The sequence below is a fragment of the Dryobates pubescens genome, chromosome 13 (assembly GCF_014839835.1).
Source record: "Dryobates pubescens isolate bDryPub1 chromosome 13, bDryPub1.pri, whole genome shotgun sequence".
Lineage (NCBI taxonomy): Eukaryota > Metazoa > Chordata > Aves > Piciformes > Picidae > Dryobates > Dryobates pubescens.
The window spans coordinates 19741023-19759161 of NC_071624.1; the positions used below are offsets into that span (position 1 = coordinate 19741023).

The 18139-nt window shown below is 59.1% G+C and overlaps 1 protein-coding gene across 2 annotated transcripts in view; it reads left to right on the forward strand.

Moving 5' to 3' along the window:
- Positions 1 to 18139, forward strand: part of KCNAB1 (potassium voltage-gated channel subfamily A regulatory beta subunit 1) — a 72691-nt gene that overhangs the window by 24406 nt on the left and 30146 nt on the right. The gene's annotated exons all lie outside the window — the stretch shown is intronic.

Consider the following 18139-nt stretch of genomic DNA (forward strand, 5'->3'; position numbering starts at 1 on the left):
GTGTCGCTGCTAACGAGCAGGGAGAGCGGCTGGGAAAAGCCATTAGCGAAGCGCGGCCGGGGCTGGGGCAGGAAAAGTTCATTTGCAGGGTGTTGAGTGGGGGGGAGAGGGGGGAGAGAAGCCTCTGCCTCGGGCATCGCTCTGTCACAGTGGTCCCTTGCTGAGTTGGGGTTCACTTAGTGAGGGTGAGGTGGAAAATGCAGACAGAATAATGAGTGCTGTGACAAAAGGCTTGGTGCAGCTTCCCGGGGTTTAGTCCTAACCTAGGCAGGCAAAAGAGTGGCTGGCTGGGATTTGAGTCTGAAGGGCTCAGTGTGGGCAGCTGCTAAGCTTCTGTGCCCTGCCTGCAGCTGAAAAGGAGAAGGATTGGAGTGACTTTGCCTGCTCAGGATGTCCCTTTCAGCCAGTAATGAGTGATGGGATTGAGGCTGGAACAGCCCAGGGATGATGCTCTGCACCCCTTGCTTGAGGCAGGGCTGCTGCATCCCTGAGCATCCCAGGGCTGGCATGAGGAGGTCTCTGTGGGCATGAGGAGGGTGCTGAGGGGCACACAGCCTCCAGGCAAAATGCTTGGTGCAGCTTCCCGGGGTTTAGTTCTCCTAACCTAGGCAGGCAAAAGAGTGGCTGGCTGGGACTTGAGTCTGAAGGGCTCAGTGTGGGCAGCTGCTAAGCTTCTGTGCCCTGCCTGCAGCTGAAAAGGAGAAGGATTGGAGTGACTTTGCCTGCTCAGGATGTCCCTTTCAGCCAATAATGAGTGATGGGATTGAGGCTGGAACAGCCTAGGGATGATGCTCTGCACCCCTTGCTTGAGGCAGGGCTGCTGCATCCCTGAGCATCCCAGAGCTGATATGAGGAGGTTTCCGTGGGCATGAGGAGGGTGGTGAGTGGCACACAGAGTGCAGGCAACTTTATCCCAGCCTCTCCCCAGCCCATGGGCTCATGGCTGATGGTCCTGCGCAGCCGGCGCGGGGCGAGGATGCAGCTGTGCCCTGAGGCTGCTCCGATGGTCCCTGGGACTGCCGCAAAGCCAGGCTGGGTTCACACCCTCATGTGCAACCCAGATTCGGCACAAGGGCTTGGTCTGGACAGTCCTGGAGCTCTGCAGACGTCCGTGTTAACTCTCCAGGAACCTCGGTGGTGGGAGGCATGGAAGCAGAGGGAGTGAGATGCTTGGGTGTAACCTGCTGGAGCCGCTGGTAATTAACACGGAGGCTCTGCCCAAGTGGAAGCTTAACTCTTCCCAGGTGGAAGCCTGGCCATTCCCACTGCTCATTCCCGTTGTTAGCCATGACCAGCTTCTAGCAGGAGCATTGCCACGCTCCCGTGGGTGCTCCCCAGCTCTGTGTTGGCAGCAGCAGTGGTCCAGGTGATGCTCCAGGAGCCTGTGGTGAGAACAAAACGCTGATTAACATAGCCTGGACCCAGCTCTCAGTTGGACAGGGTGCTGGGGGTGGTGGGACAGGCTCAGTGGTGCAGGGGTGATCCCAGGGAGGTGGCAGTCCCAGCTGCTGGGTGCTATGAGCTGGTTCTGGCTGTGAGCAGGGCAGAATTTTGGGGGTGCTGTTGGGTCCTGCTCAAAGACAGGCAACTCTCCATGTCAATATATGTTGGTCTGTCATCAGTCCTGGTGGAGCAGGGGCAATCCCAGAGGAGGAAGGGAAATCCCAGAGGAGGAAGGGCAACCCTGGTGGAGAAAGGGCAATCCCAGTGGTATAGAGACAATCCCAGCAGAGCAGAGGCAATCCTGTGGAACAAAGGCAATCCTGGTGGAGCAGGGCTGGTGAAGTGAGGTCAGGCAGAAGTTCCCTGTCCCCCTCCTGCAGCCCTTCCCAAGCCACTGCAGCTCCCTGCCTCAGTTTCCCCTTCCTCCACAAGACATCCCAGGCAGAGGTGTCTTGGCTCATGTGGTGCAGGGGCATGATCTTGTCATTCAGGGACAGATCTGCTCCCCAGCCCTGGCTTCTCCTCATCAGGCTTAGAGACACCAAGTGCCAATTGCCAGCAGTTATCTCTGCTGGTTCCCCACGGGCTCCAGGGCTCTGGCACGCCAGCTAATCACAGTTCTTTGCTGCCCACATTGCCACAAATGCTTTCTGCAGCCTCCAAAGTTGGGCTTCTTGGTGGCCCCTTCCTTGCTCCTTCCAGAAAAGGTCTCAACAGCTGCTGGTGCTGAGCCCAGCCCTGACCTAGGGAGGTGCATCAGGAGCAGCATCTCGTTGGAGACAGGGCTGATGGTTTATCTTCATGACTAATCCCTCTTTCTGCTCCTGACTCTCTTCCCTATCCAGAGCTGATCTCTCCCCCAGGAGAAGCAGTGGAGGGGAGTTTGGAGCTGGCTAAACCCCCAGGCTCAGCTGCAATGCTGCTGCTGAATCCAGAGAACCTTGAGTTAGGGAAGATGTCGACCAAGGGTGATGAAGCTGACATTTTGGGTTCTTCTCTGGGGCTGAGGAAAATCCAGCACCTGGAGAAGCCACAGGCTTTTCCCAGTGGCTCAGAAACCATAGAATGGGTTGGGTTGGAAGGGACCTTGAATATCATCCAGCTCCCACCCCCTGCCCCACCTCACACCAGCCCAGGTTGCCAAAAGCTTCATCCATCCTGGCCTTCAACACCTCCAGGGAGGAGGCAGCCACAGCCTCCCTGGGCAACCTGTGCCAGTGTCTCACCACCCTCACTCTCAAGAATCTCTTCCTACTCTGCAGTCTCAATCTGCCCTCTCCCAGCTCAAAGCCATCCCCAGCGATTCCAATCCTGTGACGCCTTCGGCTCCCTTGCGTTGGAAGCTGAAGTCCTTCCCAGTTCATTTTCTGCTCCAGTGCCATCCCTGGTGCTGAGCTCTGAGGCGTGTGCTGCTCAAAACGAGCTGCTCGCTAAGCTTGACCCCTCTTTGAGGCTAAAAATACCAATTCCCACCCCCACCCCCCTCAGACCCTAAGCGCTGTGCCACCCCTCTCCGGCAGGGCTGCCGCAGCCGCTCTCAGGATGCTTCCGACCTCAGGATGCTTCCCGACCCCGGGATGCTTCCCGCGGCTGCCAGGAGCTCCCGGTGCCAGTGGGATTATGTAAAAGGGAGAGACAGTGACGGTGGCTGTGACAGGGGTGGGGGCGGGAGCGGAGCCAGCTCGGGGGCTCTGCAGCAGATGACACATTTCTGGCCCCGCTCCAGTTCAGAGCCCAGGCTGGGAGAGAAACGGCAAAAGTTTACAGGCAAGGAAAGAGAAAAGGCGGCTTCAGCAGGGAGCATCTGCACGGCCCGGGGCTCAGGTGCGCTCCTGCGGCGCTGGCGGGAGCAGACCTTGGCTTTAGCATCTGCTCGGCCCCGTTCGGCATCCTCCCTGTCCGGACGGGGCTGCAATGGGACCTCCCCAGACCTCGGCCCTGCTGTCACCGCCGGGGACAGCCGCGGCGCTGGGCGGCCGCCGGGAGAGGCTCTTCCCCTTGATCCTTTGTAATGCTGCTCTGTAAGCTCTGACTGCGAGAAGCACCGCAGCTCCTGGAGCAGCAGGGCAGCTCCCTGACGGCCCTGCCCGAGCAGGGTTGAGGTTCCCAGGCTGGGCTCTCCACAAAGGCTGTCATGGTAGGGACCTCCTTTCAGCTCTGCCACCCATCCTTGGACATGGCACGGGCAGGAGCCCCGGTGTTGGGGTGACACGAACGTGGTGGCCATGAGAGGCTTGTGAGATGGAGCTGAGCATCCTGGTGGCCATGAGAGGCTTGTGAGATGGAGCTGAGCATCCTGGTGGCCATGAGAGGCTTGTGAGATGGAGCTGAGCATCCTGGTGGCCATGAGAGGCTTGTGAGATGGAGCTGAGCATCCTGGGGCCCACAAGAGGCTTGTGAGATGGAGCTGAGCATCCTGGTGGCCATGAGAGGCTTGTGAGATGGAGCTGAGCATCCTGGTGGCCATGAGAGGCTTGTGAGATGGAGCTGAGCATCCTGGTGGCCATGAGAGGCTTGTGAGATGGAGCTGAGCATCCTAGGGCCCACAAGAGGCTTGTGAGATGGAGCTGAGCATCCTGGTGGCCATGAGAGGCTTGTGAGATGGGGCTGAGCATCCTGGGGCCCACGAGAGGCTTGTGAGATGGAGCTGAGCATCCTGGTGGCCATGAGAGGCTTGTGAGATGGAGCTGAGCATCCTGATGGCCATGAGTGGCTTGTGAGATGGAGCTGAGCATCCTGGTGGCCATGAGAGGCTTGTGAGATGGAGCTGAGCATCCTGGTGGCCGTGAGCGGCTTGTGAGATGGAGCTGAGCATCCTGGTGGCCATGAGTGGCTGGTGAGATGGAGCTGAGCATCCTGATGGCCATGAGTGGCTTGTGAGATGGAGCTGAGCATCCTGGAGGACATGAGAGGCTTGTGAGATGGAGCTGAGCATCCTGGTGGCCATGAGTGGCTTGTGAGATGGAGCTGAACATCCTGGTGGCCATGAGAGGCTCGTGAGATGGAGCTGAGCATCTTGCATCAGCCAGGAGGGATGGGTTTCTGCTCCAAGGGATGGGTTTCTGTTCCAAGAGATGGCTCCCAGCCTCTCCACACCTTGTCCCAGGCTCTGCACCAGCCACAGGGTCAGCATGGACCATTAACTTCACCAGCTTGCCTTTGCAGTTCCAAGTGTGTTGTTTCTGCTGGCACTGGAGCTAATGGCCCAAGCTGCCACCATCAATTATTTATGAGGACAAATAGATGGAGGAGGTTGGTAAATAGGGTCCCTGGTGCCCAGCTGCAGGCAGAGCTCTCAGAAAGGGCTATTTTTGAACTGCTGATGGCCCCAGATTGGCAGCACAGCCCCAAGCTCTACATGGCTGAGCTCCCTGCCACGTCCTTGGGCATGGATCAGGCTCCCGGGGAGCTGGGTTGCTCTGGGAGAAGGTTTTGCCCTGCTCATAGCACCATGAAGGCTGGAAAAGACTTCTAAGATCATGAAGTCAGCCATCACCCTGACACCACTGTGCCCACCATGCTGCCAGGGTGAGCAGGGGAGGCTGGTGGCAAGCCTCAGAGAAGTTGTTTGTGGCACATCCCAAACACCACAGCTGCAGCTCCTCTGCTGTGAGGACAGACTGAGGGAGTTGGGGTTGTGCAGGCTGGAGAGGAGAAGGCTCCCAGGAGACCTCATTGTGGCCTTCCAGGATCTGAAGGGGGCTACAGGAATGCTGGGGAGGGACTTTTGAGGCTGTCAGGGAGGGATAGGACTGGGGGGGATGGAGCAGAACTAGAAGTGGGGAGATTGAGATTGGCTGTGAGGAAGAAGTTGTTCCCCATGAGGGTGGTGAGAGCCTGGCACAGGTTGCCCAGGGAGGTGGTGGAAGCCTCCTGCCTGGAGGTGTTTGCAGCCAGGCTGGAGGTGGCTGTGAGCAGCCTGCTGTGGTGTGAGGTATCCCTGCCCATGGCAGGGGGGTTGGAGCTGGCTGAGCCTTGAGGTCCCTTCCAAGCCTGACAGCTCTGTGATTCTCTGATCTGTATTAATGAGCAGCTGCTGTTCATTGCAGTGTGCTGGTGGGTGGCTGTCTCTGGTGGATCCAGTGGGATGTCTCCTTCCCCCCCCCTGGAATGGTGGCATGGTCAGAGCAGTGCTCCATGGGATCTGCACACCAGACATGGACACTGAAAGGCACAACAGAAGCATCATGGCACAAAGAATTCCTCCCCCTGCTCCTCTGCCTCAGAAAGGATTCCCTGGCAAAGGTAGTGAAGGAATCTGTGGGGCCTGGGCACTGGTGAGGACACTCCTCCAGTCCTGGGTCCAGTTCTGGACCCCTCACTCCAAGAAAGACACTGAGGGCTTGGAGCAGGGCCAGAGAAGGGCAACCAAGCTGGGGAAGGCTCTGGAGAGCAGGGCTGGGGAGGAGCAGCTGAGGGAGCTGGGGGTGCTCAGCCTGGAGAAGAGGCTGAGGGAGACCTCATTGCTCTCTGCAGCTCCAGTTAGGTTAGCAACCAGTTAGGTTGGACATGAGGAACAATTTCTGCCACAGAAAGGCTGTCAAAGCCTGGCCCAGGCTGCCCAGGGCAGCGGTGGAGTCTCCATCCCTGGAGGGGTCTCAAAGCTGTGTGGATGTGGTGCTGAGGGCCAGGGGTTGGTGCTGAGCTGGCAGTGCTGGGTTGAGGCTTGGACTGGATGATCTTGGAGGTCTTTTCCAAGCCAAGCAGCTCTGTGATTCTATGATTTGCTAACAGGTACAAACCTCTCCTGGCTCTGGTTACCTGCTGTGGGCTGTGCAGGCAGGTCCCACCCAGAGGGCAGAGGTGCTCCAGAGCAGCTTCTCCCTCAGGCTCATTGGATGGGGAGGAGAACAAACCTCCTCCTGGGATGTACCCCACATCCATTCCCCCTCCCTGGAAAGGTCCTTGGCAGAGCTGCTGAGCACTTGTAGAGGAGGAAGCCCTGCCTGGGAGGGGGTCAGAGCCCTGCAAAGGCCCTGAGCCCTGCCTGGGAGGTGTGGCTGCCATCAGGATAATGAATTCCTCCTGGGCTTTCTTCCACTGCTTTGAGCAGCCTCGGGTGACCTGGGGGCTGGAAGCTCCTGTTGAAGAGCAAAGCTCTTCTGAGCCAGCCTGGGATTATTAATGCTGAAACTGCATCCCCAAAGCCTGCTTGGGTGACACTGGGACCTGATGCTCTCAGAGGTCTTTTCCAACCAAAATGGTTCTGTGAGTAGTTCATAGTTTGGGAGTAGAAGGAATCTCTTCTGCCTTTGGAGGGGTGTGAGTGTGACCAGGGTATTCCTCAGCAGTGTGTCAGTTGTGTCTTCTTCTTCCTTGCATCATGCTCCAAGCATTCATCATAGGGTGGCTGAAACCCCCCCAGGCTGTGCTGCCTGCAGCCTGCCCTGGCCAGGCTGGGAGCTGGGGGAGAGGAAGCTCAGGAGGCTCAGCCAGGGCAAGGGCAAGGTCCTGCCCCTGGGGAGGAACAACCTCCTGCAGCAGCACAGGGAGGGGGAACCTGCTGGGGAGCAGCTCCAAGGGGAAGGAGCTGGGAGTGCTGGGGGACAGCAAAGTCCCCATGAGCCAGCAGTGTGCCCCTGGGGACAAGGAGGCCAAAGGTGGCCTGGGCTGCATGGAGAAGAGTGTGGCCAGCAAGGGAGGTTCTCTTCTCCTTCTACTCTGCTCTGCTCTGGTGAGGCCACAGCTGCAGTCCTGGGGCCAGCTCTGGGCTCCCCAGCTCAAGAGAGACAGAGACCTGCTGGGGAGAGTCCAGGGGAGGCTGCAGAGCTGCTGAGGGGCCTGGAGCAGCTCTGGGAGCAGCAGAGGCTGAGAGCCCTGGGGCTGAGAGCCTGCAGAAGAGCAGCCCCAGAGGGGAGCTGAGCAATGCTCAGCAAGAGCTAAAGGCTGGGGGGCAAGAGGCTGGGGCCAGACTCTGCTCAGTGGTGCCCAGGGACAGGCCAAGAGGCACAAAGTGGCAGCCAGGAGGTTCCATGTGAGCAGGAGGAGAAAGTTGTTTGTTGTGAGGGTGCTGAGCCCTGGAGCAGGCTCCCCTGGGCGAGCTGCTGGGGGTGCCCTGCTGGAGCAGGGTTTGGGCTGGGGGAGCTCCAGAGCTCCCTTCCAGCCCCTCCATGCTGGAGCTCCGGGATGCTGTGATGCCTACCTCGGATGTTTAAGACTCTGGGGTTTATCGACGCCCTGCCCGCAGCTCGGAGCTGGTTTAAGCCCTGGCATGCAAATGGCACAGTTATTTGGATGCAAAATGACAGATTATCTCAGCAGCTCTCCACCTCAGCTTGGGTTTTATGGCTCCTCGTCTGATCTTCACTTTATTGCTGTAAATTAAGACCGATCCAGTGAGCAGAAAGGATTTGCGCTGAGTTCACCGGGAGGTTTCCCCCCGGGGCTGGGAGGTAATGGCCACAGAGAGAGGGAGGCATAACTCAAGAGGAGAGAAAGGAACCAGTTGAGTAAACAAAATCGGTGCTAATTTGCGCTGCTCTCCGCTTCCTAATGGCTCTCCAGGAGGCTGCAGCTGCCCTGGCTCCGGTGTGGTCTGGGTTTGTCGTGTCTCATCAAGCTGATGCAGGAGCCACGGCGAGCGCCGAGATGCTAAAGCCAGCAATTTCCTGTGCAAAGCCCAGAAGGCTGCGGCTTGTCAGAGGGAATGGGAATCTGGGCTGGGAGACACCTCTGAGGTCACCCAGTCCGACCAGCAAGCCAGCACCACCTCGGCCACGCATCGCGGGCTGGGCTGGGAGGAGCCTTAAAGAGCACCGAGCTTCATGGGCAGGTTCGGCTTCTGCGAGACCAGGGCGCTCACGGCTCCATCCAGCCTCTCAGGAAGAAGTTGTTCCCCAGCAGGGTGGTGAGAGCCTGGCACAGGCTGCCCAGGGAGGTGGTGGAAGCCTCCTGCCTGGAGGTGTTTGCAGCCAGGCTGGAGGTGGCTGTGAGCAACCTGCTGTGGTGTGAGGTGTCCCTGGCCATGGCAGGGGGTTGGAGCTGGCTGAGCCTTGAGCTCCCTTCCAGCCCTGACAGCTCTGTGATTCTATGAAGTGGGAATGGACTTAGTCAGTGTAAAGTGGTCAGACTTTACCTGTTCCTGGGGTGCCCACCCCTCAGACTGATGCAGCACCAGGAGGTCCGCTCCCACAGGCAGGTGGTCAGGGGTGTGCTGGAGGAGGAGGGGGGCCAGAGGTGTGCTGGAGACCTTCTGCTCCTCCCTCTCCTTTCTGCCAATCCCTTAATCCATTCCAACCTTCAGGAACTGCAGGGTTTCACTATTTCATTTCATTTTATCCCCCCCCCAGGACAAGGTAATTCCCTCAGACATGTGAAGCTCTGCCCTTGGGAAACTCCTCTGCAGCATGACAAATATTGCTCCTTCTCCTCCTCTCTTGCCTCCTCGGGTCCCATGGCTGATGAGCCATGGTGGGGGCAGGAGAGCTGTGGGCTGTGCAGCGATCCAGGCTGTGATTGCTGCAACTGGAGCCCCTCCAGCAGAGTTCTTCCCCCTGGGAACAGCGACTCCAGCGCTGCCCCCGCTGCAGCATCCCCACCCAGGCACAGAGCAGCAGCTGCTGCCAGCACAGCAAACTCTGCTCAGCCACTTCTGCCCCACCCGGGGGCAAGTGGACCCTTGGCCAGTTTAGTGATAGCACCAAGCTGGGAGGAGAGGCTGAGCCCCCCCAGGCTGTGCTGCCTGCAGCCTGCCCTGGCCAGGCTGAGAGCTGGGGGAGAGGAAGCTCAGGAGGCTCAGCCAGGGCAAGGGCAGGGTCCTGCCCCTGGGGAGGAACAACCTCCTGCAGCAGCACAGGGAGGGGGAACCTGCTGGGGAGCAGCTCCAAGGGGAAGGAGCTGGGAGTGCTGGGGGACAGCAAAGTCCCCATGAGCCAGCAGTGTGCCCCTGGGGACAAGGAGGCCAAAGGTGGCCTGGGCTGCATGGAGAAGAGTGTGGCCAGCAAGGGAGGTTCTCTTCTCCTTCTACTCTGCTCTGGTGTGGCCACAGCTGCAGTCCTGGGGCCAGCTCTGGGCTCTCCAGCTCAAGAGAGACACAGACCTGCTGGGGAGAGTCCAGGGGAGGCTGCAGAGCTGCTGAGGGGCCTGGAGCAGCTCTGTGAGCAGCAGAGGCTGAGAGCCCTGAGGCTGAGAGCCTGGAGCAGAGCAGCCCCAGAGGGCAGCTGAGCAATGCTCAGCAAGAGCTAAAGGCTGGGGGGCAAGAGGCTGGGGCCAGGCTCTGCTCAGTGGTGCCCAGGGACAGGGTAAGGGGCACAGAGTGGCAGCCAGGAGGTTCCATGTGAGCAGGAGGGGAAAGTTGTTTGGTGTGAGGGTGCTGGAGGCCTGGAGCAGGCTGCCCAGAGAGGTTGTGGAGTCTCCTGGTGTGGAGAGCTTCCAACCCCCCCTGGGCACTGTGCTGCTGGGCAAGCTGCTGGGGGTGCCCTGCTGGAGCAGAGGCTTGGGCTGGGGGAGCTCCAGAGGTCCCTTCCAACCTCCACCAGGCTGGGCTTCTGTGAAGAGTCTGTCTGTTCCCTGTGAGCCCCCACTCCCTGGGGCTGCCCCAGCAGCCCTGTGCTGCAGGCTGTGTGCTGGGGCAGCAGTGCTGGCGTGGGCAGGATCGTGGCACGCCGGAGCCTGGCTGGTGGCAGGGCTGGGGTGTGGGGACGTGGCTGAGCCTGGCACCATCTGCTGGAGCCAGCCTGCAGCCCCTGCCTTGGCTGCAGCTCCTCTCTGCTGCCTTCCCTCCAGCTGAATGTGTCATCTGCAACTTCTCAGAGGATGCAGCCTCTCCTCCCCCCCAAAACCCCCAGCACCACCCCTCAGAAATCCTCCTCTCCCTCCTCTCCCTCCTCTCCCTCCTCTCCCTCCTCTCCCTCCTCTCCCTCCTCTCCCTCCTCTCCCTCCTCTCCCTCCTCTCCCTCCTCTCCCTCCTCTCCCTCCTCTCCCTCCTCTCCCTCCTCTCCCTCCTCTCCCTCCTCTCCCTCCTCTCCCTCCTCTCCCTCCTCTCCCTCCTCTCCCTCCTCTCCCTCCTCTCCCTCCTCTCCCTCCTCTCCCTCCTCTCCCTCCTCTCCCTCCTCTCCCTCCTCTCCCTCCTCTCCCTCCTCTCCCTCCTCTCCCTCCTCTCCCTCCTCTCCCTCCTCTCCCTCCTCTCCCTCCTCTCCCTCCTCTCCCTCCTCTCCCTCCTCTCCCTCCTCTCCCTCCTCTCCCTCCTCTCCCTCCTCTCCCTCCTCTCCCTCCTCTCCCTCCTCTCCCTCCTCTCCCTCCTCTCCCTCCTCTCCCTCCTCTCCCTCCTCTCCCTCCTCTCCCTCCTCTCCCTCCTCTCCCTCCTCTCCCTCCTCTCCCTCCTCTCCCTCCTCTCCCTCCTCTCCCTCCTCTCCCTCCTCTCCCTCCTCTCCCTCCTCTCCCTCAGCAATAAACCCAAAGTCTCTGCAGTTGACAGGCAGGAAACCATGCCAGGGCTCATCAGACTGCTGGGGGCTTGGTTGAGGAAGGCTATGCCAGGCCTGGGGTGCCCCAAGCCCTCAATTCCTCCTTACCCCTGGAGGTGTTCAAGAGCCACGTGGATGTGCAGTGGGGGTTGGACTGGATGATCTTTGGAGGTCTCTTCCACCCCAGACCATTCTGTGAGCACATGACTCTGTGTGGCACCTGGGGACTGGTTTCATGGCCATGGGGGTTGCTGCTGGGACCCCATGAGCTCAGAGGGCTTTCCCAACCCAACCCATTCCCTGCTTCTCTAGCAGTGCTGGAGGACCTCCTTGGAGACAGCTGTGTGAAGCTCTCTGCAGATGCTTTTCCCAGCTGCCCTTCCTGAGTCTCCCAGCTCCACTCCAAGCCCTCTCTCCCCTCCCCCCAGCCCCATCTCCTTCCCCCCACCTTGGCTCTCTGCATGACCTCTGCGTGCTGGAATGGTTGGAGATGCCTGAGGGGGGGTCTGGGATTTGCCTCCCACACACACCTCCCTCCCCCTGAGGCTGTCAGCAGGGCTGTGGGCACCATGCTGTGGGCACCAAGTGTTGGTGACGCCCTGCAGGGGGCTGAGCCATGCTCCCACCAACCTAAGACCCCTCCCCCCAAGACCCTTCCCCTCCTTGGCAGCCCACAGGAGCTTGTGAAACAGCATCCTGGAGGTCAGCTGCCACCAGAGGTGCTTCAGTAGGGCAGATCCATGTGAGCTCCATCCCCTTGGGTTTGTGCTTCTGGCAGAGACTGGCACCCATGGCCCAACCCAGGACCCCCCAGCCACCAGCACATCCCCCATGGGTGCTTGTGAGATGAGGTCCTGGGGGTCACCTACCCCCAGGGGTGCTTCAGTAGGACCAATCCATGTGAGAGCCACCCCTTGGGTTTGTGTTCCTGGCTTCCCACCAACACAGGGCAATTAAAGTGGGGTGGGAGCAAGCAGCAAACCAGCATGATCTGCTTGCTGCCAAGCTCCTCTGAGGCTGATGATTCTTCTGTGGGTGTGGAGAAGAAAATGCTTTAGTCATTGTGTGTGTGAGTGCAGAGATCTTATTTAAATCCTCTGGTTTCCCTTCCAAAAGCCTCTTGCTGCTTCTGCTGCCTGATGGATACATAGATGGGGGGGGAGGGAGAGAGTGGGACAGAGGGGTGGGTAGAAAGATGGAGAGAGAGAGAGAGATGGGTGGATGGATGGATGGGTGGATAGGTGAATGGATGCACAGATGGAGAGATAGGTAGATGGATAGAGAGAGAGATGGAGGGATGGATAGTGAGGGAGAGATTGAGAGAGGGAGGGAGAGAGAGAGGGAGATGGAGAGTTGCCTGTCCCAAGGAACACTGAGGTGCTTGGCCACAACCTGAGGACCTTCCTCCTGTTGTGGCCCCCAGGTGCCTTGCTGGAGGGGCCCAAGGTCTGAGGGTGCCACGAGGGGCTGCAGGGTTCTGCTGTTCTCTGCTGCTCCTCAGTAGCAGGTCACTGGAATGTCACCATGCTGATGTTTGCCCAGATCCTCTCTCTGGATGGCTTCTGCCAAAGCCAAGCCTCAGGGAACTGTTTGGGTTGGAAGAGACCTCCAAGCTCATCCAGGCCAACCTTCAACCCAGCCCCACCATGGCCACCAAACCCTGGCCCCAGGGGCCATGGCCCCAGGTTCTTGAACAGCTCCAGGGCTGGGGACTCCAGCACCTCCCTGGGCAGCCTGTGCCAGGCCCTGACCACTCTGGCACCAAAGAAATTGTTCCTCCTGTCCAGCCTAACCCTCCCCTGGCACAGCTTGAGGCCATTATCTCTTGTTCCTTGGGAGCAGAGCCCAAGCCCCACCTGGCTCCAGCCTCCTCTCAGGGAGCTGCAGAGAGCAATGAGGTCTCCCTCAGCCTCCTCTTCTCCAGGCAGAGCACCCCCAGCCCCCCCAGCTGCTCCTCCCCAGCCCTGCTCTCCAGAGCCTTCCCCAGCCTGGTTGCCCTTCTCTGGCCCTGCTCCAGCCCTCAGTGTCCTGCTGTGTTGTCCTCTGGCTTTCCTCTCCTGGCTCCTTGGGATCCCTGTGCCTGCTCCTCCTGGGAGCTCTCTGCTCCAGGCTCATCTCACTGCCCCCTTGCTCTCACCTCTCCTAAGAGTCTGCTGCAAGGCCAACCCAGCTCAGCCTTGGGATGCTGCCCATAACCCAACTTAGAAGAGCAGGGAGGAGGGCACAGGGCAAGGCTGTGCAGGTCCCACTGCCCACACAGGAGGAATTTGATAGAAACTGCAGGAAAATCTTCCTGTTGGTCTTGCCCAGCTCTGGCTGCACTGTCAGCACTTCCCCTTCCCCTTCTGAGGGGATAATTAGACTGTAAGTTGCTGCAAAAGCCATTAAGGAGGCAGCAGATGAGTGCAAGAGGCTGGATGAGGACTTCAGAACGAGCCAGGATGGGAAGGACCTTCCAAGGTCACCCAGTGCCACCCCCCTGCAGCCAGCAGGGACATCCCCAGCCAGAGCAGGCTGCTGACAGCCCCTGACAACCTGACCTGCAGAGGTGCCAGGCATGGGGCAGCTCCCAGCTCTCTGAGCAGCCAGGGCCAGGCTCTCCCCACCCTCCCTGTCCAACATTTCTTCCTTCTCTCCACTCTTGAGGGTCTCTGGCAGTCCCCACTGCTATACCCTGCTAAATGAGCTCCAGCCTGGGCACCACTGGCTTGGAAGCAAGGACTATCTCCCCACTTCTAGTTGTGCTCCATCCCCCCCAGTCCTATCCCTCCCTGACACCCTCACAAGTCCCTCCCCAGCTTTCCTGCAGCCCCCTGCAGATCCTGGAAGGCCACAATGAGGTCTCCTGGGAACCTTCTCCTCCCCAGGCTGAACACCCCCAACTCCCTCAGCCTGTCCTCACAGGACAGTTGGATGATATCAAGAGGTCCTTTCCAGCCTTCCACCACGTTGGGCTTCTCTCATTCTGTAAATAATTAGTCTAATTAGTCTTTCTTCCAGCAAGAGAGATTGGCCACTGGGATGTGCTGCCCAGGGAGGTGGTGGAGTCCCCATCCCTGGAGGGGTTCAAGAAAGGCTTGGATGTGGCACTGGGAGCAATGGCTTAGCTGTCAGGAGGTGCTGGGTGCTAGGTTGGACTTGATGCTCTCTGAGGTCCTTTCCAAGCTGGGTGGTTCTGTGACTGTGTGCTCCTCAGCTTGCAAAGGGCTGTCTGTCAGCTGGGTGAGATGAGCCCTCGATGACCACGGGATTACCACTGGCCACCCCCAGGGAGCTGCTGAGGCAGCAGAGGTCTGCAGAGAGCTCCTGCAGGGGAAAGCAGCCCTGGCAGCAGCGTGCAGTGGAGCTGAGGAAAGGAGAAGCTCTGGATAAACACTGCAGGAGTGTCCCATCTGCAGGCTCCTGGGGATGGAGAAGCAGTTTTGAAGTCAGTGCTGGTGATGAGCAGGTGAGCTCTGGGCTCTGCTGTGCTGGCAAGGGGCAGGGGGTGATGAGCAAAGCTCTTAAAAGCAAAACCAGCAAGGAGGAGAAAGCTCTGCAGCTGCCTTGGGAGAATCCCAGCAGGGTGGGGGCTGGAAGGGACCTCTGGAGCTCCCCCAGCCCAAGCCTCTGCTCCAGCAGGGCACCCCCAGCAGCTTGCCCAGCAGCACAGTGCCCAGGGGGTGGTTGGAAGCTCTCCACACCAGCAGACTCCACAACCTCTCTGGGCAGCCTGCTCCAGGCCTCTAGCAGCCTCACACCAAACAACTTTCTCCTCCTGCTCACATGGAGCCTCCTGGCTGCCACTTTGTGTCCCTTGGCCTGTCCCTGGGCACCACTGAGCAGAGTATGGCCCCAGCCTCTTGCCCCCCAGCCTCTTGCCCCCCAGCCTCTTGCTCCCCAGCCTCCAGCTCTTGCTGAGCATCGCTCAGCTGCCCTCTGCCTGCTCTTCCTTCCTCATTACAGGAATGATTTCAGGCTTGCAGGCAGTCAGCAAAGCCCTGGGGTGCTCTTCCTACCAAACAGCCTTCCTGGAGGCAGGAGCTGAATGGGGTTAGGATTCCTGCACAGTCAGAGTGTTCTCAATTTCCACTGCCAGATATTCATCTCCATTTTAACCCTTGGCTTCTTGTCTTGTAAACCAAAATTACCCTCTCAGACTCAATCTAATCTTCCTCCTTGGCCACTTCAGGAGGGAAAGAATCCCCTGGCACTGCCTCTCACTCTCTTTTATTCTTGAGACTTGAACAATTGTCACTTTCCCCCCTGCCTGTTCACTGCCAGAATGGATCCCAGGTGCCTCCCTCCCCTTGCTCTCCTCCCTTCTCTATGTTCCTCTGTTGGTTCCTTTTCCCTGTGTGTCTCTTTTTGCCTTCCTGATGCTGAACCAAAGAGCTCTTGAAGTCCAAAGCTGTCACCTTGGCCTCTGCCTGCCTGTCAGCCCCTTTGGTTCCTCAGGCACAGACCAAACTCTTGTTCCCATCTCTGCCAGCTGATGGATCTCTCTGGTTAGCATTTCCTTGCCTTTGCCCACAGCCTTTTTTCCCCCCACCCAATGTTAGGGAGCTGAATGGGGGAAGGATGGATGGAGGAGGGATGGATGGAGGAGGGGGAGGACGAGGAGCAGTGCAGCTCCCTCCTCTAGCAAGAGAGAATGAGATCTTCTTTCCCTTGGTGAGGCACTGCCAAGTGGCAGAGGATTGGTAACCAGCCCTGTGTCTGTGCCACCTGCTTGGATCCTGCTGCTCCAGTTGCTCCTTCCCAGCAGGAGGCTGCCATTCCCAGTTGGCTGCAGGCTCCTAGCCCTGGCAAGTGCTGGGCTGAGTCCTGCTTCCCAGCCTCTCCCCTCCTGGGGCCGCTTGCAGGTGGTGCTGCCTGCTTGTTTGCGTGGTGGTGGCTGGCATCTAGCAGCAGCAGCTGCTGCTGGGGGCTGCTGGTAGGTGGATGGTGCCAGGGAGAGTGCTGTGGGCATCCTGGAGCCATGATCCCACAGCCTTGCCTGTGGAACACCAGCAGGAAGCTCCCATGGGAAGGGGATGTGCCCTCTGCTTGGAAGAGCCTGCTCAAGGGAAAGGTCTTTCGGTGCCTCAGGGTGCCCTGAGCTGCAGAGGGGGAGCTTGGGCTCCCAGTACAAGCTGGTGGAGCCACAAGTGCTGGGGGGATGGTGGTGGTGGCTCCACTCCTGGCTGAGCAGGGGGGGACAGTGTCACCTAGGATTGGAAGCTGTGTCACAGCAGTGTGCAGGGCTGGGCTCTGGGGGCACTTGGCATCTCCAAGTGTGTGTGGGTCCCCCACTCTGTTCATTGCCAGGGCAATACCACCTGAGCTCTGTGGAGAAGGACCTTGAAGTGCTGGTGGACAACAAGGTCACCATGAGCCAGCAGTAAGCCCTCACAGCCTATTGTCTCCTGGAGGGCATGAAGAAGACTGTGGGCAGCAGAGTGAGCAAGGTTCTACTTCCCTTCTACTCTGCTCTGGTCAGGCCACAGCTGCAGTCCTGGGGACATTTCTGGGCTCCCCAGCTCAAGAGGGACAGGGAACTGCTGGAGAGGCTGGGAAGCTGCCTGGAGTAGCTCTGTGAGGAGCAAAGGCTGAGAGCCCTGGGGCTGAGAGCTTGTGCTTAGAGGTCCAAAGAGCAAAAGCAGCAAGGTGCATCCCATCCCATCCCATCCCATCCCATCCCATCCCATCCCATCCCATCCCATCCCATCCCATCCCATCCCATCCCATCCCATCCCATCCCATCCCATCCCATCCCATCCCATCCCTCCCCAAACCCAGCTGGTGTCCTGTGGGCTCCAGGGTGCTGAGGGTGGCTGCAAATGTCCTTCACCAAAGGCCTGGGGGACTCAGCTGCTTTCACTGAGGTTTGCTCAGCTCCTACCATGGGCACTGAGGGAGGCTACCCCCAAAACCCTGACCCTGGGGCTGCTCCCATCCACCCCACCCCATCCTCTCAGGAGGTTTCTCCAGTGTCCAAGCTTGGCTGCCCTTGGCCATGGGCTGGAGGTGAGCAGCTTTGTGGCAGTGCATGGTTGAGGGTTTGGTTTCAGAAGAGTTCAGGCTGGAGGTGTTGAATCCCATCAGGTCTTGCTCCAGCACCCTCACAGCAAAGAAGCTTCTCCTGAGGTTGAGGTGCAGCCTCCTGGGTTGTAGTTCTGCATCATCTCATCAGCCCTGGCCACTACTCCCTGTCCTTGGTGGTTTGGATGAGCTGCTTGCTGCTGGTTCAGCTCCATGTTCCTGGCCTCAGCCTGGGAAATCAATGCAGTGGATCACAAAGGGGCTTTTGCTGCCTGGTTACTTGGAAACCACTCACTGAGGTTACCTGGTAACATCAACCACTTGGTAACATCAACCAACCAGCCCTGTGCAGGCAGCTCCTGGGCACAGGTGCCTGTGGGTGTGGGACAGCTCCAGGCACACAGCTGGAAGCTGCACAACAGATGTCAGCACCCACAGAAATCTTTGCTCTTGGGTGTTGGGTTTTTTCTCCTCCTCCTACTTCTTCTGTTCTTTGGGGGTTTAGTGGGTAGAGAAACACAGAATGCATTGGCTAGGAAGGGACATTTGAACCTCATCCTCAGTTTAAGAAGGACATTGAGAGACTTGAAGGTGTCCAGAGAAGGGCAACAAAGCTGGGGAGGGGTCTGGAGCACAGCCCTGGGAGGAGAGGCTGAGGGAGCTGGGGTTGCTTAGCCTGCAGAAGAGGAGGCTCAGGGGAGACCTTCTTGCTCTCTCCAACTCCCTGAAGGGAGGTTGCAGCCAGGTGGGGGTTGGTCTCTTCTCCCAGGCACCCAGCACCAGAACAAGAGGACACAACCTCAAGCTGTGCCAGGAGACATTTAGGCTGGAGGGGAGGAGAAAGTTCTTCCCAGCAAGAGAGATTGGCCCTGGGGATGTGCTGCCCAGGGAGGTGGTGGATGCCTCCCTCCCTGCAGGTGTTCAAGCCCAGGGTCTGGTGAGGAGCAGCTGAGGGAGCTGGGGGTGTTCAGCCTGGGGAAGAGGAGGCTCAGGGGAGACCTTCTGGTTCTCTACAGCTCCCTGAAAGGAGGTTGGAGCCAGGTGGGGGTTGGGCTCTTCTCCCAAAGGAACAAGTGATAGGATGAGAGGAAACAGCCTCAATTTGCTCCAGGGGAGGCTTAGGTTGGCCATGAGGAACAATTTCTTCCCCCAAAGGGTTGTCAAGCCCTGGCCCAGGCTGCCCAGGGCAGTGGTGGAGTCCCCATCCCTGGAGCTAAATTCAGGCCATGGTTTGGTGGTGCTCTTGGACTCGGTGACCTCAGAGGTCTTTGCCAACCTTCATGACTCTG